Below are 13417 nucleotides of genomic sequence, written 5' to 3' on the forward strand. Positions count from 1 at the left end.
AAATCAATTTTTCAAAGAAAGAATATCACGAGTGACTTTTTTTGGCAAGATTTCGCATGACGTATGTACTACGATCATTGGACTTGGAAATAATCGCAATTTGACCTTTTTTGGAGTCTCCAGAATGGGTCAAAACTATACTCAAGATGTTGGTGTGTGAGAGTGAAATTGAAGAAACTATTCACATTGCTTTTTATTGCTCAAAAAAATTATCTCTCATGAAAAAGTTTTAAAAAATCACCCGTAAAACAGTTTTTTGAGTTTTTTTAAATTTTCAAAAATCCGCCAGAGATCCAGAGATAAAGTTGAGAATCTGAAATTTTGGTTACGGGGGTTTCAGAACATGTTCTTTTGATCTAGCTTGATTTCGTTCAAATTGGAGATTGAGAGTTCGGAAGGTTCCTTGTAAGCACCTAAAATTCTGGCTGGTGATTTCTGCACTATTTTTCAATTTAGGTTTGTCTGGCTTTTGTTGGCAAATTTTTTCACTCAAGTTCTTTCCATCATTATTGAGGTTTCTAAAATTATGGAAGGAATCGATGTTTCATCCTGATTTCCAAATCGACTTGAAATGATGAAATTTGATTGTTGGAGGTCGATATTTATTACTTAATGATCGATTTTTTTTTCATCGCTAGTTTTGAGAAAATTCTGTGTTATTGGAATGCTACATCTTTGCTGAAAACTGCTCAATTTTGCAGAAAAATATTTCTCATTTTCAAAATTGACTACTGAAATTTTGATTGCTGAAAATTTGTAACCACTCTTAGGATCTTATTGGGTTGTTTCATGAAAGTCATGAATTTTGCTCGAAACACACTTGACAATTTTTTTAAAAGCTCATGAAATGAAAAAAAAAACAAAAAAATCAGCGAAATTAAAAAACTGAAATATGTACCTACTAACCTACTTGCCTACAAATTGAAAAAAAATTCCTAGCAATTTCAAGTTACCTATTTAATTTTTTTGGGTGGGGGGGGGGTATTTTTATGCAGTAAAAATGTGAAAAATAAGCCATAAAAAGTCATTATTTGACTACATAGAACCACTTGTCAAATTGTGTAAAAGAGATGGGTTCTTTGTCCAGTTGTAATGATCCAATCCCTGAAGTACTTGGCAATGAGAGGCAGGTCAGTTCAATAATTTCGAGTACAAAGATCATAACAATAGTTCTATGATATCCCTTCTCTATGCTCCCTTCTCCTTTTGACGATTAAGAACTTACTTTTCTCTTCTTTTTAATCCTCAATATTCAACTTTGCAATCCTTCACGTCTCTTACCAAGTAGGTACATATCTGCGATATATGTCCGTCTACACGTTAATACAAATCGTCTTGCAACTCGTGCTGCATGTCTAACAAACAAATAGAACATTCGATAAATTATTCACTATCGATTACAGACTAACCGACTACCTAGTTCTGGACTAGACTACATGCAAATGAAAGAGAAATTACGAGATCATCTCATATTGTTAGTAGTTTGCGTGTGTGTGTCACGTGTATGATGTATGGATATCAGAATAGGTACAGCTTGGAAACGATATCGATTGGCTATTTTCCTCTTGTTTCTACCTCTGCGGTGCAGTCTCCAGTCCACTTATAGCCAGGCTATTATCCACGCGAGAGAATAGATGTAAACAGAACGATTGTTTCACCACCTCCTGCGCAGGTGTCTGGTGTGTCTTGCCTGGCGATTTGAGAATTTATCTTTGGACATGGCTACCGGCTCATAAATAATTCGCGGCATCTCATTTTCTGTATCTCTGTATAGTGTAACCTACCTTGAGACATGGAAATGTTCAGGTGGTGGTGTAGATCTATATAAGTATAGTTTTTAAAAACTTACAAGAGCGTGTGTCTATATGGAAAATAGTATAGGTACACATATGAGTAGTATAATATCAGGTAGTTAAATGCCTCTCTTGCTGTAGCTGAGAACTAGAGGAGAAGAAGAAGAAGAAAGCCTGTCACGAAGCAGGAGGAGAACGAGGAGCATCGTGTTCGCAATGTGATCCGAGTGGCGGATAACCTTGTTTTCGTAGCAATTTAGCTTTTAAAGAGAGGACACTGGCGAACACAACAAAACCCTCGCATATAAAGCAGATGTTGCCATAGACGCGCGATTGGCCGATTGTACGAAATGTCAAACATGTCTGATGATCTAATCGCAAGAATACCTAAATTATCTCTTTTTTTAAAATGAATCACTTACCTCCTGGGCTGTGTATTTGGCCTGATAGACACACTAGCTGAAAAACCTTGGACCTCGCAGAGCAAACATCGTACATGTAGGTAAGAGGTATAATCTCTGGGGGTACTATCCGTATAATGACGATATATGCGATACCCAGGTCCAGGTCTACGTACAATAAATATAGGTATATAGCTATCGTAAACTAAGGTGATCTATTTCTGTGAAATTCACGCTGTTCTTTTCCACATATAGATCTTCTTCTTTTTTTTCACATCTTCTGGGCAAATGTCCGTCGGATACGTCGTGTCGTGTGACATGGTGTGAGTTCTGTAAAATGTTAATAAACTTGGTCACCGATTTTTATATCAACACAGACAATATAGGATAACGATAAAGGTATCAAGTCGCGATGTATCTATAAAACAGATCACCTAAGGCTTCTGTAAACACATTTATCAGTCGTACGGTTTTGGGTTTTTAATTGGAGGGGACCAACAGTGGTATTTTAAATGACACTAGAAGAGTGCATCACTGAAGAATTGAATCGTAGCAACTTCTAATGCTGCGATAATATCCTGTCTGGAGGTGTAATTTTTCCTTTTTGATATTTTTATTCCCAAAAAAATATGGTTTTCAAAATTGAGAAGAGCGCAGCCAATGAAATATACTGTGAAATTTTCTTTTTGTAAGCATTCATTTTTTGACATTCTCAATATTTTTTCAAAATTAGGGCCCATAATGTCCCTCCTGTTTTTAGGACTGTAAATGTGCCTCATCGAGGAACCTTTTTGAACTCGCGCGCTCTTATTTGAACGAAACCCAGCTAGATCAAAAAAGAATGTCTTGAAACCCCCGTTACCAAAAATTCCAGGTCTCAAAGGTTAATTTTGGATTTCAAAACGTGTTAAAATAGATTAACCTGCTCCCGCGCCCCTCCCTTCCCCTTCACAAAAAGCCCTTCGTTTCCCAATAAAAACCGAAATTGATTCATTGAATATAATATTACAGATCCTGTAAAAATGTGTCACATCAAGAAATAGGATATTTTTCGAGTGTTTTGGTCATCTTTAGCATTTGAATAGAAAATGATACGAGTATGAACCAATGTTAGAAACCAGCGTTTTGTAGGTAAAATGGATGATAGATATTTGGTTAGTAGTGTAAATGTCGTGGTACCGTAAGATCTTTGGGAACCTTGTCCTTCTGGCGAATTTCTCCGGTTACCAGTCGTCTTGCTTATCATTGAATAGATATAGTTTCTTTTCGCGTATAAATACAAATACGCAGCGGCCAAGAGCCAAGAGACGGGATGGGACAGGAGGGAGTTTGTCCATTCAAAATTGGCCTCTTTTTCCCTTTCTTTATTCAGATCTTCTTCTGTGTGTACGTATACCGATGAATAAAGGTGAATTAAATAAGCGAAGAATTCGCAGAGGTGTTAAACATTTATGTAAACATCCGGACCAGAAGTGTATATCTGATACCATTTGTCATCCTTCGCTTACGAAGATATTTTTCTATTGATACGACGACGACGAGTTTCAAGAATTCGTCGAAGGCTGCAAAAGCCTTATACTTTTTACCATCTTGGTTGGTTTTCTTCCATTATTATCATCACATCGCCAGCGATTTTCTTATAATCTTTTTTTTATTGTCTTCCTCCCTCGCCCTTGCTGTCGTCTTGTCCGTTTGTATCGAGATTGCCAAAAAGGACAGGTATGTGAGGGGGGGGGGGGTAATGTCACCGTGGCGTGTTTAATCGAGTATAATATTCGTATTCGTGCGATATGTTATGGTTTCCGAGTATTTGCTAAAAAGGGAAAGATGAAGAATACGAACGAAGAAAGGGAAAGGGATTGGAATTGTTACAGTTATGATGGGTGCTGCTTTTCAATAAGGCTGATGTAATTGTGGTGATGAAAAGGTAGGTTAGGTATAGGTATATTCGAAAAGAGCGTATGTCTAATTTATATATTATGAGAACCCTTATGTAGAGTTGAATTTATCCGCTGTACTCCAAAATGTTGACTTTTGACTCACACTCGTAACAGCTGCTTTTATGATGAAGCTTGTTTTTTTTTATTTTTATTATTATTATTATTATTAAAATCGTGGGCCAGAATTAAGAGAGTAAAAGGTAAGATGAAAGTGGGTACTCAAAGTTATGCTTTCCAGTCTAAATTCCCTCAACTTTGATTTTAAGAGGTAATTTTTGGAACTGGCACTCACCTATTTGAAAGAAACCAGGCTAAATCAAAAGATCGTAATGTAAACTCCTCCCCCCCCTCGGGTAACCAAAATTTAAAAGCACAAAGTTCATTTTTAAATTTTTGGCGAATTTTTGAAAATTTGAAAAACTAAAAAAAAACTGTTTTAATGAGAATTTTCTTTCTTTTTTTGAGCAAAGTAAACCATTGTTGATAATTTCTTCAGTTCAACTCCCACACTCCAGCACCGACTTGAATTAGAACATTTTTGAGCTTCCAGCGATTTTTTAATTTTCTCCTGAAACTATACAAATTACTCTGGAAGGCCAAAACTGAACTTTATAGAACGTATAACTTTGGTCGGTGCTTATTGAGCACCCTCTCAACCATTTCAGGTGGTTACCGCGAAATTCAAGGTGTACCAGATCAAAAGTGAATTTTTGACCAATTTGTGAATTCTAGAAAAAAAACTCAAAAAACGTATCGAGCAGTTTTTTTGGTAAAATTTTGTTTGGTGTTCGAAAAGAGTCGCGATTTGATCTTTTTGGAGCCTCCAGTGAGTTTTTTGAATTTCTCCAAAAATTTCAAATCGCTCTGGGGAGGGCAAAAATAAACTTTAGCACTTAAATAATTTTGGTCGGTGCTTATTGGTCGTCCTTTCATTTGACGATATCTCAACAACAAAAAAAAAAACTTCTCGTTGTGTGTCTGCAGACTTACTTAATCATGTTATTTGAAACTTTCATTTTTCGAAAAATTTTCTTGAAATTTATTCAGATTTTGAATTCGGAGTTGAAAAATAAAATGCAATTTAAATGAAAACTGCATGTTTTCTGTGCCCAAGTGAATGTGTATTTGAGGCCCAAAAATGCTGCATGATTATTTCTTGATTTCAATTTTAGAACTTGGTAAAAAATTTCGTTTCGTTTTACTCTTAAAACCCACGCTCTCCCCCTCCCGCCCCCCAAAAACGAAACAACATATTCACCTACGTAAATTCTCAGAAATTCAATTTTTTCACATCTTATTGTTAGCATTACTTTTTGAAGAGCGTTACGAATTCAAAGCTCTATTTAGGTAAAATAATTGTCAAAGTATAGTTTTCTAGTAAAATTAGCAAAAAGTCTCGGTCTATTTCAAAATTGCCAAAAAGTGTTCTTTCTTACCAAAAATTGTCGTGCCTTTGCAAAAAATTTCAAATGTTCTACTTCTTTTTCAGAAGTTGCCAAAAATTCTGGTTTTTTGCCGACATTTTCCATAAAAAGACGATTGTTTGCCAAAAATTGACAAAAATTATCGCTTTTTACTAAACTTCTAAAAAGACTCACTTTTTTGCCAAAAATAGCTTCAAAGTTTGTAATTTTTTTCAAGAATTGCTTAAAAGTCCTTTTTTTTTGCCAAAAATTGACTGAAAAGCTCTTCTGTTTACTAAAATTGTCATAGTCTCACTTTTTTACCAATCATCATTCTTATGTCAAAAATTTCTAAAAAATTTTGCTTTACCAATAAATTACTCAAAAGTTGCGAAATACTTAGTCTTACTTGTCTGACAAAAATTCCGAAAAAGCAATAATTTTTTGTCAGTAATTGTCAAAAAGTACTTTTTTACAATTTTTATTAATGAATTTTTTTGTTTTTTTTCGATTTTTTCTACATTAAAGTGTTTTGCTCACGACTTGTAACTTTTTTGGTTACTTTTTTGAATTTTTTTTTTTTTTTTTTGGTTACTCAAGTTGCTTTTTTTGGTGAAAAAGGCTCAAAAACGCTTGAAATAAAAAAAATGAAATTCCTGATTTTGAGCTGAAATGCTGATTTTTTAAAGGACATACTAACTTTACAAATTTTCGTCATTTTAATTTTTTTTTTTACTTATCCAATCAAGCCACTCGACAGCCTCAACTTTTGGGTTCACGTCCTTGCTTTGGTTTTAGGTTTTAAGCACTTTCTTTAAAGAAATCACTCCAGCGAACAGTTCCAACGAAATGAGTAATTTCAAATGAAGAGCAGGAAGGAGGCTAAAAAACTTTAATATACATAATGTGATTTTCTTTAGACCGTATTTCCCTCTTACTTGGCAAAAAAATCAAATTCTTTAGATTCTGACGAGGTAGAAAATTTTGGGAAATGTATCTCAAGAATTGAAAAAAAAAAACAATTTTGAAGAAATAATTTTCAACTTCAAATATTGCTTTCGAAAAATTTTGAATTCAAAAAAGAAAAAAAATAATTCGTTGGTTCTTGCTTGATTAAGTCAAAGTGGAAGTTCATCAGAAATTTTATGGGACATCTTTTAGGGCATTCGGAATTAATTTGTAGCCGAAACATTACTTTTAATCGGTATTCGATTCTTACATTACATATTTTTTATCATGTTTTGAAAACAACAACAACAACAACAACAATGATGATGCTGAAGTGGCGCTCTGTAGCTATCTATACGATGTAGTGGTATTGTTTTTATTTGATCTTAATATCACGTTAGGTACTTTTATCTCTGTATAAGTAGACCTATAAGTACTAATATAAATGAAGATCTGTTATCTCGTATTTAAATTTCTATCCCAAAATCGAGACAACAGATCGATAATTATAGCTTTCGCATCAAAACCTATTAAATTTAATGGTGTAAAAATGTTTTTTAAACAAATTTTGACATTATTCTTACCTTATTTTATGCATTTTGATGCGTTGCTCATGCTGATGCATTATGTGGGTATGCGTTGTGTGTGCGTATAGATCGGTTATAAAAATATATACGAGATTTATAACTATTCGAACGTTGATTAATGCCCCGTAATGTATTTCTTAATGAGAAAATATAAACCTTTCGGTGTGCGTATAGATGGAAAATTTCTGAAAAGAAAAAAAACATAATATAATGCATAAGTGCACCTACTATATAACTAAATGATCTTCTCGGCATATGCACCTGCTTCAGACAGAGTCGTTCGCCAAACAATACGCTTTTATGTTCCGAGTTAGGGGCTGCTAGCTGCGGGTTATACGAAGGGTAAGGGAGGGTGAATCGTCAAAGGATATTAATATACAAAAGTTACCTACGCTAGGCCAGATTTCTTCGGTTGCTACTCTTTTAACGGCACTGGCACTGGCACGTATAACGGAATTAGCCACAGGGTGAATTATATTAGATGCTGTCTGGGGCTTGATTAATGAATTAACTACTGTCCAGAGATACGTACGTAATAGTACGTGGATGTACTCGTAAGACGATAAGGAGAATGTGTACCTTTGGCTGAGGAGGATGCAGCTCCAAATGGACCAAAGGATACGGTCGGTGGTGATTCTTTTACGCCTAATTGAGTGCTAATAATTTATTCCGAAAATTATTTTTTCCATTTTGTATAACAATAATATATAAAATATACGGTAATTATCGAAATTGCCGTATGTGGTGGGAGTGGTGTGGTGCCCCTGTATGAAATGGAAAAGTGTTGTAGCAGGTTGAGGTACCTACTCGATATTTTTTTTAAATACCACGTGATTTAATATACATTTATTATGGTGGAACTTCGTATACATTTTAATATGCCGAGAATTATAGGTACGTCAGTTTTGGTTTTTATATACCCGCGGTGATATGAAAATCGAATTTACATAGGTTTATTAAAAAATAATACTTAGTATGTTTAGATTAATTTTTCGTAGGAAAAATTTTCAGATATCGAAGTTATTTATTGTGTATGCGTAATGTAATAATTTGGAAATTGAAATTAACGTGTCGAATGAAATAATGATAAAGTGCTTTTTTTATTAATTCGGATTTTTTTTTGGTATATTATATAAGGTCATTTTGTAATATAGAGATGAGGAAAATAGAAAAAAAATTACTTTATTAATCCTTCGGGTGAAAAATTAATCTTTTAGATTTGTTGGAAATTAATTTCAGTGGAATTTATTGAGCCATGTGTTTTGTAATCCTTTCTCCTGCCCCCTTCGGAATCATGATTGTAGGATGAGGAAAACGTGTGCCGACTGAATGTATTTTTGACCACTTTATTATATGTAACGTTTCAACTAATCCTTAACTAATTGTATTTTTTTTCTCGTTTGTTTCAGGTGAGTGCGAATTATTGTGATTACAATTGTTGCAGAGCTTACTCTTTGATATGAGATGAGTGAGTTGTTTCATTGTTTTTAATTGATGGGGTGGAGCTACAGCACAATTTCACTTTTTGAAATTTGGTGACCAACTCAACTATTGAGTATTTTTGAAATATTTGCCTTGTCAGGAAGAAGAAGGGGTCCTTCGATAGTTTACTTTTTATCTTAAGAGTGAACGGTTGTTATATCAGATCGAGCCTAAATGCCTCTGTATACCCCAAATGCGGCGTTATTCTACGTTTTTCAAAATTTTGAGTCAGCCCTCTTTCCTTTAATTCGATCTGGGGAGGGTTTATTTCCAATTTTAAGATCGAATTGTTTTCAGAATCGGAATTAGTGCCTTCGAGAACACATTGAGTATATTCAATACCATAATTATTATTTTTTTCGATTCCGCCTTAATTCTACGGTACAATTTTTTTTCTAGCAGTTGATGGTTTTAAGTGGACAGTAGCGTAGCCAAGGGGACGAAGGGGACCGTCACCCCCCACTTCGAGCAAAAATTCAAAAAAAAACATGCAAAAATATGGGTTTCTTCGTTTTTTGGACCCATTTTTTCAACAAAATTGCCTCCAAATTTCGAGTTTTCGAGCTTAAAAATCTGATTTTACCCCTCTCTCCCCAATTGAAAAAATCCTATTCAGGTGATCGCCCTCGACAATTTCCCCTTGAAAAAGTTTTGACTGGGCAAATTTGTTTCCTAAAAACACGCGACTTACACAACCAAGGTCATGATGGGAGAGGGAGTGGTGGGGGAGGGGTGGTCTCGATATGCACCATGCATATTAGAACACTTCCATGAATATAAAAAATACACGATTTATGCTGTTATAGCGAGGGTTATTAGCTTTTCATCGTATTCTAGCTGAAAAATCAATTTGCAGAGCCCCCTTCCTCTTCCAATGGTTGAAGGGAAAAATTAATGGTTGAAAGTTGTAGGGAATTTGACGAAGAACAAAAAAGTACTGAGCTATTATCGACGTAAAATCAATCCCTGAGGATAAAACTGCAAAAGTCCCATTTTGGGGATTTCAGCCCCCCCCCATAAAAAATTAGACAGAGGGGTACAGGGTGATTACTCTCAGGAATTTTTCAGAGGATCATCCTCGACAACTTCCCGCCAAAAAATCTTTAAAGATAAAAAAAAAATTTTTTTGTGATTTTTCACCTAATTTGCCTATTTGTAGAACCCCTATTTGAGACGATATTTTGAGGAACCTCAACTTGAAGGGGAGGGAGATTGCAGCAATATGAGTTGAAGCACGAACAAGCACAAACGAAATACATACAAACGATTTCATCCATTTTTTCTTCTTAATTTCAATTTCTAACCCCTTTTCCAAAAACCATTTCTCCAGCCCCCCCTCCACAAGTTATCCTCATTTTATTGGGAAAAGGGGCGAAGCACAAACAAGCCCTAACGAAGCACAAACGATTGACACCATTTTCAATCCGATTGGCGGTGGTGGGGGGCTCACGTTTCCCCAGCCCCTCCCCCCACCAACTTTTCTCAATATCCCCGAAAGTGTTATAGTACAAACGTACAAACGAGCGGACTTGAAGCACAAACGAACGACTTTATTTTCAACCCAATCGGCCGTGGTGGGGGGGGGGGTGAAATGTATCTCGAAGATGATGGCACCAAAGAATTTCGTATATTTCAATCCAACTTAATAACATTTTTAGGTTCCTAGATTTTTTTCGCAACTATTAATTTTACTCCTGTATTGTATTCTTTGAAAATTTTTAATGTTGTATCTCAGCCTTTGAAGCCTATTTTCGGGTTTGGGGTCGAATGATTTTCAAGAATGAATTCTGCGCCCTCAAAACTCCAGATTTCGACACTCACATTGTATTTTTTTGAAAATGTTTAATGTTATTGTATGGCCCTTTGGAACCCATTTCATGCTGTGGGATGCTGTAGGTAAAGGGGGGGGGGGCTTTAAATGGTGCTCGGAAATTAATTTTATGCCCTTAAAAACCCTAGATTTTGAAGATACTAACGTTGAATTTTTTTTAATTTTCAATTTTCTACCTCCCTTGGAGCCCATTTTGGAATTAGAGATCAAATAGACTTCAAAAGTGAATTCTATGCCTTTAAAACTCCGAATTTTGGCACCCACGTTGTATTTTTTTGAAAATTTCTATAATGTTGTATTGCCCTTTGGAACTCATTTCAGACTGGGGGAGGGGTAAGAGGTAAAATGGTATTCAAAAATGAATTCTGTGCCCTTGAAAACTCCAGATTTTGATACTAACGTTGTATTTTTTTCTTTTTCGATTTTGTAACTCTTCTCTCGAGCTCATTTTGGTATTTGGGATCAAATAGTCTTGAAAAATGAATTTTGCTTCCATCTTTAAAAATGCAGCTTTTCTTATCCATAATTATTGTATTTATTGAAAATCTTCAATTTTGTACCTCCCCCTTGAGCTCATTTTGGGTTTAAGGGTCAAATGGTCATCACAAATGAATTTTAAATTTTAACTTTTTTTTCTGGTAGAAGCTTCTTACGTCCCACAATGGGCTCACAAATTCCATAAAAATTGAAAAACTCCCATGACCTATGTTTTTTAGAGATTCTAATTGGATGTGCAGATTTCGAATTTCATCCTACGTTTTTGATACGAGATCCCTAAACCTCGCAAGTAGCCTGAAAATTTGGGGAAAAATTAAAAATTCGTGTGACTGACGTATGGTTCTCAGATATTCGATATTTCCTCTTCTGAAGAATAATTATCAAACCATGAAAAATAAATTTTTTATTTTTATGAAATTTGGGTGTTTATATTATGGTGTCTTCTATCAAGTCACAAAAATGAAAATTATGATATTCCATGTTGTGAAAAATTGAAGCTACGACGAAGATCGACTCGGTCGTGTGGTTGTCTCACGACGACGATGGAGGGCTCACTTAGGCGTAAATGTAGGGTGAGTAATTATCGTTTTATTACCAATTTCATGAATGCCAGCTTTGTTAAAAATATACTCGAGTTAATTTCTGCATTTATAGAGGCTATATACGCGTATAGAAGAAACAGCATGTACCATGTACACTATGATATGCTGTCAAACCCTGACCCTGGAAACGTGCAGCTCATTTCTAGTGTATTTAATCTGCGTCGACCGCGAGACCGCGCCGCCGCGCCGTTATTATCCCACATGTTGAAAAATTAAGCTCATTTTACATAATATTTCAACTAGAGAAGGCGACAGGTGCGGGGGATTCGGCTTCGGTCATCCCACAGCCGTGGACGGGGATAAGTGCAGAGTGAAGTGTACTGATAGACCGGGAGGAAACTTCAAATTAGTCACGGTGATGTGGCACCCTAGACTTGCTCAACGCCAGGGGTAAAGAAGAGGTAGAGAGGAGGAAGAGGGTGAAAAAAAATTTAAAAGTCGGCTATCCTACTTCAAGTCGTACAATTGATCTTGTCGTATAGGGTAGTCGATGTTGAAGACGAGGATGAACGATTGTGCCTTTGCATTTGCCTGTACATTTTTACAACTCGAACTCACACGCACTCCGCTCGCCGCGCCGCCCTCTTCATCTGCTTACCAGAACTCTTACCCAGAACCAGGACTAAACCAAAACTCGAACCGAAAAGATGGTCCTCTATCAACCAATATGTCTATAATGTTATGTGACGGAAGAGTAGATTTTTACGACGATTTGGCGACAGTCTACACTTGTAACAGTGGTCTTTTTATTAGTTAAGAAACCCTCATTAGTCGAAGGAGCGGCACGTCATTATTCACTGTCTGCCTGCGCTCTTTATTTTGAACCAAGATGGGCTTGGGCTCGCTACACACTCGTATCGAGAAGGAAGAGAAAAAAAAGGTTGTAAAACTTCACCCATACCCTCACCCTCTGTTTGTTCGGCACCTCTTCGTCAAAGTGAAAAGGTTTTCGTTGGTGTAGACGATTAAGGACATATTTTACACATCGCGTGGGCTTATTTTCAAAACAACCAGCGACTTCTAAGGTTCTTGAATACGTAAGATGCCAGTATTTATGTAGAAAAAATCGAATTATAGAGCAATAACCCGGGTACACAGGTTTAGTTGTACACGATGCTGTACTAATAATATAATGATAACGATTATAATCGTATTATTTTATTTCTTTTCTTTTCGAGGAAATATATTATACTATGTACGTTGTCGAGACTCGTCTCAGATCAAAGGTAATTTTCTTCGAACTTTGAAAACGCGTAGTCGATATCGATTCTGAAATACTTAAACGCCTAATGAGTCTGGTTTTACATCAGTTAGAAAATGAGCATTTTTAATCTGTTTAGGTAGTCGTAGGTACACGAATTGTATGGTACATTGACTTGTTAATTTTTTTTTTAGCATTTTGTTAAAATTATTTCTACTATTAACGAGTCACGATTGCATCTGGTTCACAAAACGAGTGAGTTTGTGTATCTGTACCTCCTCCTCTCTCTACTTCAATTGGGTTATTTTCACTCTACACGGGCAATTGGTTGATGAAATCGAAATCAGCCTCCAGGTTCATACGGTATTTTGGAAATTTTACATTATTTTATAAATCGCTTTTCAAGGCAACCCCTCCATTTTTTTCAAAAATTAGCAAAAATGGGCAAAAGGTGACAATTGGAGGTAAATAAATGTGTGTACATGTTTGGTGCAAAATAAATTCGTTTTTTTTTTTGCTCCATGCAGCAGAAATTTTTTCATAACTGGCCAAATTTCCCACCTGGATCACTGTGGAGCGTCCAACAGAAGGATGGGTTGTAAAATTTGAGGAAATGGCCTACTCGCTCCAGTGGCGTAGCCAGGATTTTCTCAATGAGGGGGTAAAATCAGATTTTTAAGCACGAAAAATCGAAATTTGGAGGTAATTTTCTGAAAACCTTTTGTAATAAG

Source organism: Planococcus citri, chromosome 3 (assembly GCF_950023065.1).
Source record: "Planococcus citri chromosome 3, ihPlaCitr1.1, whole genome shotgun sequence".
Lineage (NCBI taxonomy): Eukaryota > Metazoa > Arthropoda > Insecta > Hemiptera > Pseudococcidae > Planococcus > Planococcus citri.